At 40.8% G+C, this 9940-nt stretch overlaps 1 long non-coding RNA gene across 1 annotated transcript in view; it reads left to right on the plus strand.

Moving 5' to 3' along the window:
- The window catches only part of LOC115104613 (uncharacterized), a 38653-nt gene extending 29732 nt beyond the window's left edge, over window positions 1-8921 (plus strand). The window contains exons 2-3 of the long non-coding RNA XR_003859776.2: window positions 1153-1258; window positions 7201-8921. This is a non-coding gene — a long non-coding RNA (uncharacterized LOC115104613). The remainder of the gene's footprint in view (window positions 1-1152; window positions 1259-7200) is intronic.
- Window positions 8922-9940: the final 1019 nt, after the last annotated feature.

Raw genomic sequence — 9940 nt, forward strand, 5'->3', positions numbered from 1 at the left:
GCACTCAACATTTGCAAAATTTCCCTAACCACTATGTGGATACTGAATCCTGATATTTGATGTTCATATGTACTCTTTACATTTATTCCCAGGATATTGTGTGTTATAATCCAAACATTTTTATAGCATGGCAAAATAACTGAGAGAGGAACTTATACACAGAGAATGCGTGGTATGGATACCATTCTGCAAAGAGTTGTCCTATTTCCTGAACAAATATCATCAAGAGGGCAAACAATGACCAAGAACATTTGTTTTCTTTGTTAGCAAACCTTGTTTCCCCATACCTGAGCTGCAAGCAACCAGTGGGTGTAACGTGAGAGGCTTTGAGGCATCCATTCTCACAGAGCTGTTAAACAATATTGAAAGAACGGTCTCGCCACTGTCAAGATATGACATGTTCTGCATAGGCATTCCGAAGCTGACGCTCCCTTCAGCTAGGCAACATTAGGTGGAGTGTAAAATGAGCTATTTAAAAGAACAGAATGCACATTCCAGTTGGTCTTCTTGTCTCCTCAATGCCTTGATTTTTGTCTCAACTCTTCTAGTCCCATGTATGCATGAACACCCTTGTCATTGGATGACATCGGCACATTCTGAGTTGTGCTACATCGATATGGACACCCAGAGCTGTAGAGCTAAATGTTCTGGGCTAATCATCAGCATTCACTGTGCAGCAGACCTGTCAAAGGCTAATATGTTTGAACCGTCGCATGGATCATTATTGGTTTAGCAGTTAGGCTGTGCTGTGTCGCTTTAACATCCTCTATTCATATTTTTTACAAAGCTGAGGCAACACTTGTGTGTCCCAAATGGCACCCTATTCCCTATGTAGTGCACTACTTTTGACCAGAGCCCCGTGGGCCATGATCAAAAGTAGTGCACTATGAAGTGAATAGGGCGCCAATTGGGATGCATTTTATACGTGGGTGTGGGTACGCACTTTAGCCTGCATGTTTGGCCTACGAGTGGTTCTACTTTAAGATGAAACTAGGGCCAAGTGTAAAAGACCCCAGACACTTCTTCTGGTAAACGGTTTCCCTTCAAAGGAGAGCAGCTTTTAACATGCACACTCATAAATCAGTAAGGAGGGTAATCAGTTCACTCTTGGTAATGGCTCTCTGGTGAGTTTCTTTTTCTCTGTGTTTGCAGGATGACTGTTTGACGACCCTGCCCTTTCTGCTATACTCAGCTGTCAATCAACCAGGATCAGCAGATCTCTAATCAAGACATGGACCTGGATGCAAAGACTGAACAGGTGGAAACAGCATAAGGAGTTTGATCATGCTCAATAAGGGATTTTATGTTGTAATGTCTGTTCCTTATATTTTATCAATAGAGTCTGCTGTATGATAGGAAGCAAGCCATAGAACATGGTTTTAGAATGACCACTTCCTTTTAAGGGTATCTATGAATAAAGTCAAGTGAAATAACTCAGTTCTGAAGCTAATACAGACACACACACACACATACGTAACACAATTCCCCTCATTGGCACACTATGAGGTCAGTTCACTTCACACCTCCAGGTCAAGACAGGAATTGAGGGACTTCCTTAGGGAATATTTAAACAGTGGTCATCACCTTTCCTTCCTCTCCTGCCACTCAGTTTACAACTAGTTGCTTATTGGCTTTGTAACTGGGGCTCGTATTCGTAAAGATCCTAGATCCGCACTTCCACACAGAGATGCTTTATGAATACAAGCCCAGAGGCTTTATGAAGGTCAGAATTGAAGTTAAATATATAAATAAAAAAGGAAAGAAAGAAGTAACTTTGTTACACACTTCTCACTTCCACTTTTCTTTGAGTCATGCTGATGTTGAAGACAGATCCACCGTGAAAGGGGCCCCAGTGGTACGATACATTGTGAAAGGTACTGTGGCCGGGAAGTACCTAATGTCACAAATGTCACGTAGTACCACATCCGCTTACCACAGCCTTATTCTAGTGAAAGCAACAGTACTCGTGCAGTCTCACCTGCCGTACGTACGTGTGTGTGTGCCTGCATGTGTGCGTGCGTGCATTCATGCGTGTGTGTCTGTCCTGACAAAGACATAGATCTATGCAAAAGGTATCGCAATGTTCTAATCTCTCATTGTTCTATGTGGGTATATGGCGTCAAATCAGCCTCAAGTCAATTGGGCAAGATGGGGCTGTCGAGCAAGACGAAACAGCGTTGAGCAAGCAAAAACTGAGTCGAGAGCGCAGAGGATGGTTACTGCAAGCAGAGGATGACTGCAACGAGTGCACAGACAAGTTGAGAGCGCAGAGGATGGTTACTGCAAGCAGAGGATGACTGCAACGAGTGCACAGACAAGTTGAGAGTGCAGAATGTGGTCGAGCGAGCGAAGGATGGGTCCTGAGAGCGAACAGGCATCGGGGACGCGCAAATAAATAAAAATAAAAATATATATATATATATACAAAATTGTCAAATGCGCTTTCACAAATACACTGCTTCCCCACATGGATCTTTTCTCTCACAACAAGAAGTCTTGCTCTCGCAACTGCAATCTTTTCCTATCATTTTTTTTTATTACAGGTGAAAATTCTAGCCAATGAACACCGGTTAACACAGCAAAAAAGTAATAATTATTATGGAGCCCCAAACCCTGCCAATTTCTACAATTTCACTTCTTAAAATCAGATTTGAACCCTAACCACATATTTAACCTTATGCCTAACCTTAAGACCAAAAAGCAAATGTTTGTTTTCTTAAATTTTTACGATACAGCCAATGTTGACTGTGGCTGTGTTATCTTGTGGAAACCGGATTTGGGCAGTGAAAGGCAAGGTGATGGGTTTGTTATAAAAATCTTTGGTGATGGTAGGGACGATGGCCGACGATAAAAAGGTACGCTCTATAGTTTTTCAGTAGAGAACCTAACCAACCAACTAATCATCTGTGATTTCAAAATTGAAATTGAAGTAGCTAGCTAGCTAGTTACTTGTTCTTCTGTTCTTAAAGCAGGATATCTACAGTGGTGGAAAAAGTACCCAATTGTCATACTTGAGTAAAAGTAAAGATACCTTAGTAGAAAATGACTCAAGGAAGAGTGGAAGTCACCCAGTAAAATACACCTTGAGTAAAAGTCTCAAAGTTGTTGGTTTTAAACATACTTAAGTATCAAAGTAAATGTAATTTCTAAATTATACTTAGGTATCAAAAATAAAAGTACAAGTCTAAATAATTATGAATTCCTTATTAAGCAAACCAGACGGCAGCAATTTCTTGTTTTTTAAATTAATTTACGGATAGCCAGAGGCACGCTCCAACACTCAGACATAATTTATAAAGGAAGCTTGTGTTTAGTGAGTCCGCCAGATCAGTGGCAGTAGTGATGACCAGGGATGTTCTCTTGATGTGTGTGAATTAGACCATTTTCCTATCCAGCTAAACATTCAAAATGTAACCAGTACTTTTGGGTGTCAGGGAAAATGTATGGAGTAAAAAGTACATTTTCTTTCAAAAACTACTTAAGTACTTTACACCACTGGATATTTGAGAAAGCCAACTATCTAGTTAACGTTTAACCACATATAAAAGTTAGCTACAATGCTCTTGGTTAAATCAAAAGATACTGCTAAGTTAACTAGGGGATAGTATGGAAGGGGGACTTGGAAGACCAGCATAACTGGGAGGGAGTGGCGGAGGAGGTGGAGCCAAGAGATCAAACTCTGAAGTAAATAACCAATATTATAAACCCCTAACTGCGTACTTTGAGTTATAGACTATTTCGAAACACAGATTTGATTTACTTTTACTCTGGCAGTTTTTGTGCAGTTACAACAAAAGAGAATGATTGTAACCATCCCTCTCTTACATCTACCTCCATGCAGGCCCACTTTACTATGTGGTGGGGAAGTTATTCTCTGCTTAGCTGACAGAGATAGGAGATACAGGAGTCAATTATGTTTCAAGTACCTTGGGTCTCTTCTATGCACAGCCCTCTGGGGACTTGCTGCAGGTATTCATGACTTCTATCAATCACCCCCATAATCATTGGTGGTACTGAGTTCCTCTAATTGCTTTGATGCTGTGTGGAGGCATTGTTATGAGGACATTTGTCACGTAGAGAGGATGCCATGTTATTGACTTTGACCACCTGTCTTTTTGGTTAGAAATATGGTTCTATACTGAATGTGTACAAGTAGGTTAGGTAAGGGATGAAGTGAAAACTAATAGGAGGATAGCTCTCCACGATGAGGGTCGGGCATTAAATGACAGCAGGCTGTTCAATACTGAGCCATACTGACTGACGAGTGGCGTGGATTAATACAGAGTGTATACAGTATTATCACTTATTTGGCTAAATGATTATCCATAGTTGCCTCTTTTAATACAGCTGCAGTCCTAAAATAGACTTAACTTTTCAACTCCAATTGAACTCTGACATTTCCTGACATATTTTGACTGTGTGTAGTGAACATACAGTAGCAGGCAAAAATTTGGACACACTTACTCATTCCGGGGTTTTTCTTTAATTTTACTATTTCTGTGTTTATAGAATAATAAGACACCAAAAATATGAAATAACACATGGAATCATGTAGTAACCAAAAAAAGTGTTGGGAAAAGCCACCCTTTGCTTTGACAGCTTTGCACACTCTTGGCATTCTCTCAACCAGCTTCATAAGGTAGTCACCTGGAATGCATTTCAATTAACACGTGTGCCTTGTTAAGTGAATTTGTGTTATTTCTTTCCTTCTTAATGCATGTGTTGTGTTAATCAGTTGTGTTGTTAGGGGTGGTATACAGAAGATAGCCCTATTTGGTAAAAGACCAAGTCCATATTATGGCAAGAACACCTCAAAAAAGCAAAGAGAACGACAGTCCATCATTATATTAAGACATGAAGGTCAGTCAATCAAATTTATTTTTGATACTGTCGCAAAGCTAACTAAAAAGCAGCATTCCCAAAGAGAGGATGGCTTTCACTTCAGCAGTAATAAATTCATGAACTTCTTTGAGGAAAAGATCATGATAATTAGAAAGCAAATTACGGACTTCTCTTTAAATCTGCCTATTCCTCCATAGCTCAGCTGTCCTGAGTCTGCACAACTCTGCCAGGACCTAGGATCAAGAGAACTTCAAGTGTTTTAGTACTATATCTCTTGACACAATGATGAAAATAATCATGGCCTCTAAACCTTCAAGCTGCATATTGGACCCTATTCCAACTAAACTACTACTATGTTGAACATAATAAACGGCTCTCTATCCACTCGATGTGTACCAAACTCACCAAATGTGGCAGTAATAAAGCCTCTCTTGAAAAAGCCAAACCTTGACCCAGAAAATATTTTTAAAACTATCGGCCTATATCGAATCTTCCATTCTTCTCAAAGATTTTAGAAGCTGTTGCGCAGCAACTCGCTGCCTTCCTGAAGACAAACCAAGGTATATGAAATGCTTCAGTCTGGTTTTAGACCCCAACATAGCACTGAGACTGCACTTGTGAAGGTGGTCAATGACCTTTTAATGGCGTCAGACCGAGGCTCTGCATCTGTCCTCGTGCTCCTAGTCCTTAGTGTTGCTTTTGATACCATCGATCACCACATTGTTTTGGAGATATTGGAAACCCAAATTGGTATACACGGACAAGTTCTGGCCTGGTTTGGATCTTATCTGTCGGAAAGATATCAGTTCCTCTCTCTGAATGTTTTGACCTCTGACAAATCAACTGTAAATTTCGGTGTTCTTCAAGGTTCCGTTTTAGGACCACTATTGTTTTCACTATATATTTTACCTCTTGGGGATGTCATTCGAAAACATAATGTTAACTTTCACTGCTAGGCGGACAACACACAGCTGTACATTTCAATGAAACATGGTGAAGCCCCAAAATTGTCCTCGCTCGAAGCCTGTGTTTCAGACATAAGGAAGTGGATGGCTGCAAACTTTATAATTTTAAATTCGGACAAAACAGAGATGCTTGTTCTATGTCCCAAGAAACAAAGAGATATTCTGTTGAATTAGACAATTAATCTTGATGATTGTACAGTCGTCTCAAATAAAACTGTGAAGGACCTCGGCATTACTCTGGACCCTAATCTCTCTTTTGACGAACATATCAAGACTGTTTCAAGGACAGCTTTTTTCCATCTACGTAACATTGCAAAAATCAGAAACTTTCTGTCCATGCATCCATGCTTTTGTTACTTCTCGGTTAGACTACTATAATGCAGTCTACTTTCCGGCTATCCGGATAAAGCACTAAATAAACTTCAGTTAGTGCTAAATACGGCTTCTAGAATCCTGACTAGAACCAACCAATTTTATCATATTACTCCAATGCTAGCCTCCCTACACTGGCTTCCTGTTAAGGGCTGATTTCAAGGTTTTACTGCTAACCCACAAAGCATTACATGGGCTTGCCCTTACCTATCTTTCCGATTTGGTCCTGCCGTACATACCTACATGTACGCTCCGGTCACAAGACGCAGGCCTCCTAATTGTCCCTAGAATTTCTAAGCAAACAGCTGGAGGCAGGGCTTACTCCTATAGAGCTCTATTTTTATGGAATGGTTTGCCTACCCTTGTGAGAGACGCAGACTCTGTCTCAAGCTTTAAGTCTTTACTGAAGACTAATCTCTTCAGTAGGTCACATGATTGAGTGTAGTCTGGCCCAGGAGTGTGAAGGTGAACGGAAAGGCTCTGGAGCAATGAACTGCCCTTGCCGTCTCTGCCTGGCTGGTTCCCCTCTCTCCACTGGGATTCGCTGCCTCTAACCCTATTACAGGGGCTGAGCCACTGGCTTACTGGTGCTCTTCCATGCCCTCCCTAGGAGGGGTGCGTCACTTGAGTGGGTTGAGTCACTGACGTGATCTTCCTGTCTGGGTTGCGCCCCCCTTGGGTTGTGCCATGGCAGAGATCTTTGTGGGCTATACTCGGCCTTGTCTCAGGATAGTAAGTTGGTGGTTGAAGATATCCCTCCAGTGGTGTGGGGGCAGTGCTTTGGCAAAGTGGGTGGGGTTATATCCTTCCTGTTTGGCCCTGTCCGGGGGTATCATCGGATGGGCCCACAGTGTCTCCTGACCCCTCCTGTCTCAGCCTCCAGTATTTATGCTGCAGTAGATTGTGTCGGGGGGCTAGGGTCAGTCTGTTATATCTGAAGTACATCTCCTGTCTTATCCAGTGTCCTGTGTGAATTTAAGTTTGCTCTCTCTAATTCTCTCTTTCTTTCTCTCTCTCGGAGGACCTGAGCCGTAGGACCCTGCCTCAGGACTACCTGGCATGATGGCTCCTTGCTGTCCCCAGTCCACCTGGCCGTGCTGCTGCTCCAGTTAACTGTTCTGCCTGCGGTTATGGAACCCTGACCTGTTCACTGGATGTGCTACCTGTCCCAGACCTGCTGTTTTCAACTCTCTAGAGACAGCAGGCGTGGTAGAAATACTCTCAATTATCGGCTATGAAAAGCCAACTGACATTTACTCCTGAGGTGCTGACTTGTTGCACCCTCACAACTACTGTGATTATTATTATTTGACCATGCTGGTCATTTATGAATATTTGAACATCTTGGCCATGTTCTGTTATAATCTCCACCCGGCACAGCCAGAAGAGGACTGGCCACCCCTCATAGCCTGGTTCCTCTCTAGGTTTCTTCCTAGGGAGTTTTTCCTAGCCACCGTGCATCTACACCTGCATTGCTTGCTGTTTGGGGTTTTAGGCTGGGTTTCTGTACAGCACTTTGAGATATCAGCTGATGTACGAAGGGCTATATAAATACATTTGATTTGATGATCAAAGTGATTCAGGAGTAACATTAAAATATAATAATATGGCCCACCAACATTAGACAACTGTATAGAAAACCCCTCAAATTGCTGAAATAAGTCAATTTAAACATTAGATGGTAACTAAAATAGCTGTGCAGATGTCCCTATTTTGCTAAATCCAGAGGTTGTGAGTTCAAATCCCAGGTGAGGTAATATTGAAAAGTCAATACTAAGTGATCATGTCAAATGTAATTATATTGATTAGAGGTTTACATTATTTTAGCTGAACAGTGTCTCTTAGCCTAAAACCCCCATACCACTTAATTACTTCCCTTACAAAAAATACAATTGTGAAATGTGAAGTTTCACAATTTTCACATGTGAAAACGGGTCAGTTTCAAATATTGCATTTAATATTAACATTTATTTCACATTGAGAATAACATGTTTTCACCTCACACTTGAATTGAAAATCTAATTCTTACATGTGCATTTTCACACTTAACAAACTTTCACGTGTGAAAATCGAATTCTGACATGTGGAATAGCATTTTTGTTACGGTTTTCTTCCGTCGAGAGAGAGAGGACCAAAATGCAGCGTGGTTATTTCGATACATGTTTAATAAAAGATAAACATGAACAATACAAAAACAATAACGTGAAAACCTAACCAGCCTTATCTGGTGCAAACAAACACTGAGACAGGAACAATCACCCACAAAACACAAAGAATATAGCTGCCTAAATATGGTTCCCAATCAGAGACAACGATAAACACCTGCCTCTGATTGAGAACCACTCCAGGCAACCATAGACTTTTCTAGACAACCCCACTAACCACAATACCTACAAAAACCCCAAGACAAAACACACCACATAAATAACCCATGTCACACCCTGGCCTGACCAAAATAATAAAGAAAACACAAAATACTAAGACCAGGGTGTGACAATTTTCACATTTGAAAAACGTTGAAATTTGGCATCCCCATGTTGTCACATTTATTTAACATGAGATTGTTTTCACATGTGTAGTTTCATGTTATCACAGGTTGCGTTTACATGCTGTGACATGTTATCACATTACAGTAACTTCACATAATATCATGTGATCACATGAAATTCATGTTGTTTTTCTGTAACGGAATGTCAAAGTATTTTTTTTTTTTTTACAGATGAATAAAAAATGAAAAGCTGATATGTCTTGAGTCAATAAGTATTCAACCCCTTTATGGCAAGCCTAAATAAGTTCAGGAGCAAAAAGTCACATGATTTGCATGGACTCACTCTGTGTAATATAATAGTGTTTAATATGATTTTTGAATGACTACCTCATCTCTGTACCCCACACAAACAATTTTCTGTAAGGTCCCTCAGTTGAGCAGGGAATTTCAAACACCGATTCAACCACAAAGATCAGGGAGGTTTTCCAATGTCTCGCAAAGAAAGTCACCTAATGGTAGATGGGTAAAATTTTTAAAAAGCAGACATTGAATATCCCTTTGAGCATGGTGAAATGATTAATTACACTTTGGATGTTGTATCAACACACCCAGTCACCACAAAGATACAGGAGTCCTTCTGAAGGAAACCACTCAGGGATTTCATCACGAGGCCAATGGTGACTTTTTAAAACCGTTCGAGTTTAATGGTTGGAGAAATGTGATAGGAGAGAACTGAGGATAGATCAACAACATTGCAGTTACTCCACAAAACTAACCTAAATGATGGAGTGAAAAGAAGGCTGTACAGAATAAAAAATATTCCAGAACATGCATCCTGTTTGCGGCTGGTTAATCAAATCAAATTGTATTTGTCACGTACAAATGGTTAGCAGATGTTAATGCGAGTGTAGCGAAATGCTTGACGGGTAGAAGCGTTGGGCTAGTAACAGGAAGGTTGCTGGATCAAATCCGGGCGTGCAAAACACTTATACTTACCCAGAAAGACTCACAGCTGTAATCGCTGCCAAAGGTAATTCTAACATGTATTGACTCAGGGGTGTGAATACTTATGTAAATGAGGTATTTCATTTTCACAGTTAAATCTTTTACACTTAGCATGAATAAACAAGTCCGTTTTCAGTGGAACAGAACACAGGGATGTAAAAGAGCGTATGATGAGTTGTGCAATGTAAAGTTTTATGGAGAGGTCAGGTGTGTGTGTGTTTGCCAGCGTACCCCCATGTCTCTGTCTGCGTGTCTGTGTTGGACTGAC

Source organism: Oncorhynchus nerka, linkage group LG22 (assembly GCF_034236695.1).
Source record: "Oncorhynchus nerka isolate Pitt River linkage group LG22, Oner_Uvic_2.0, whole genome shotgun sequence".
Taxonomy (NCBI): Eukaryota; Metazoa; Chordata; class Actinopteri; order Salmoniformes; family Salmonidae; genus Oncorhynchus; species Oncorhynchus nerka.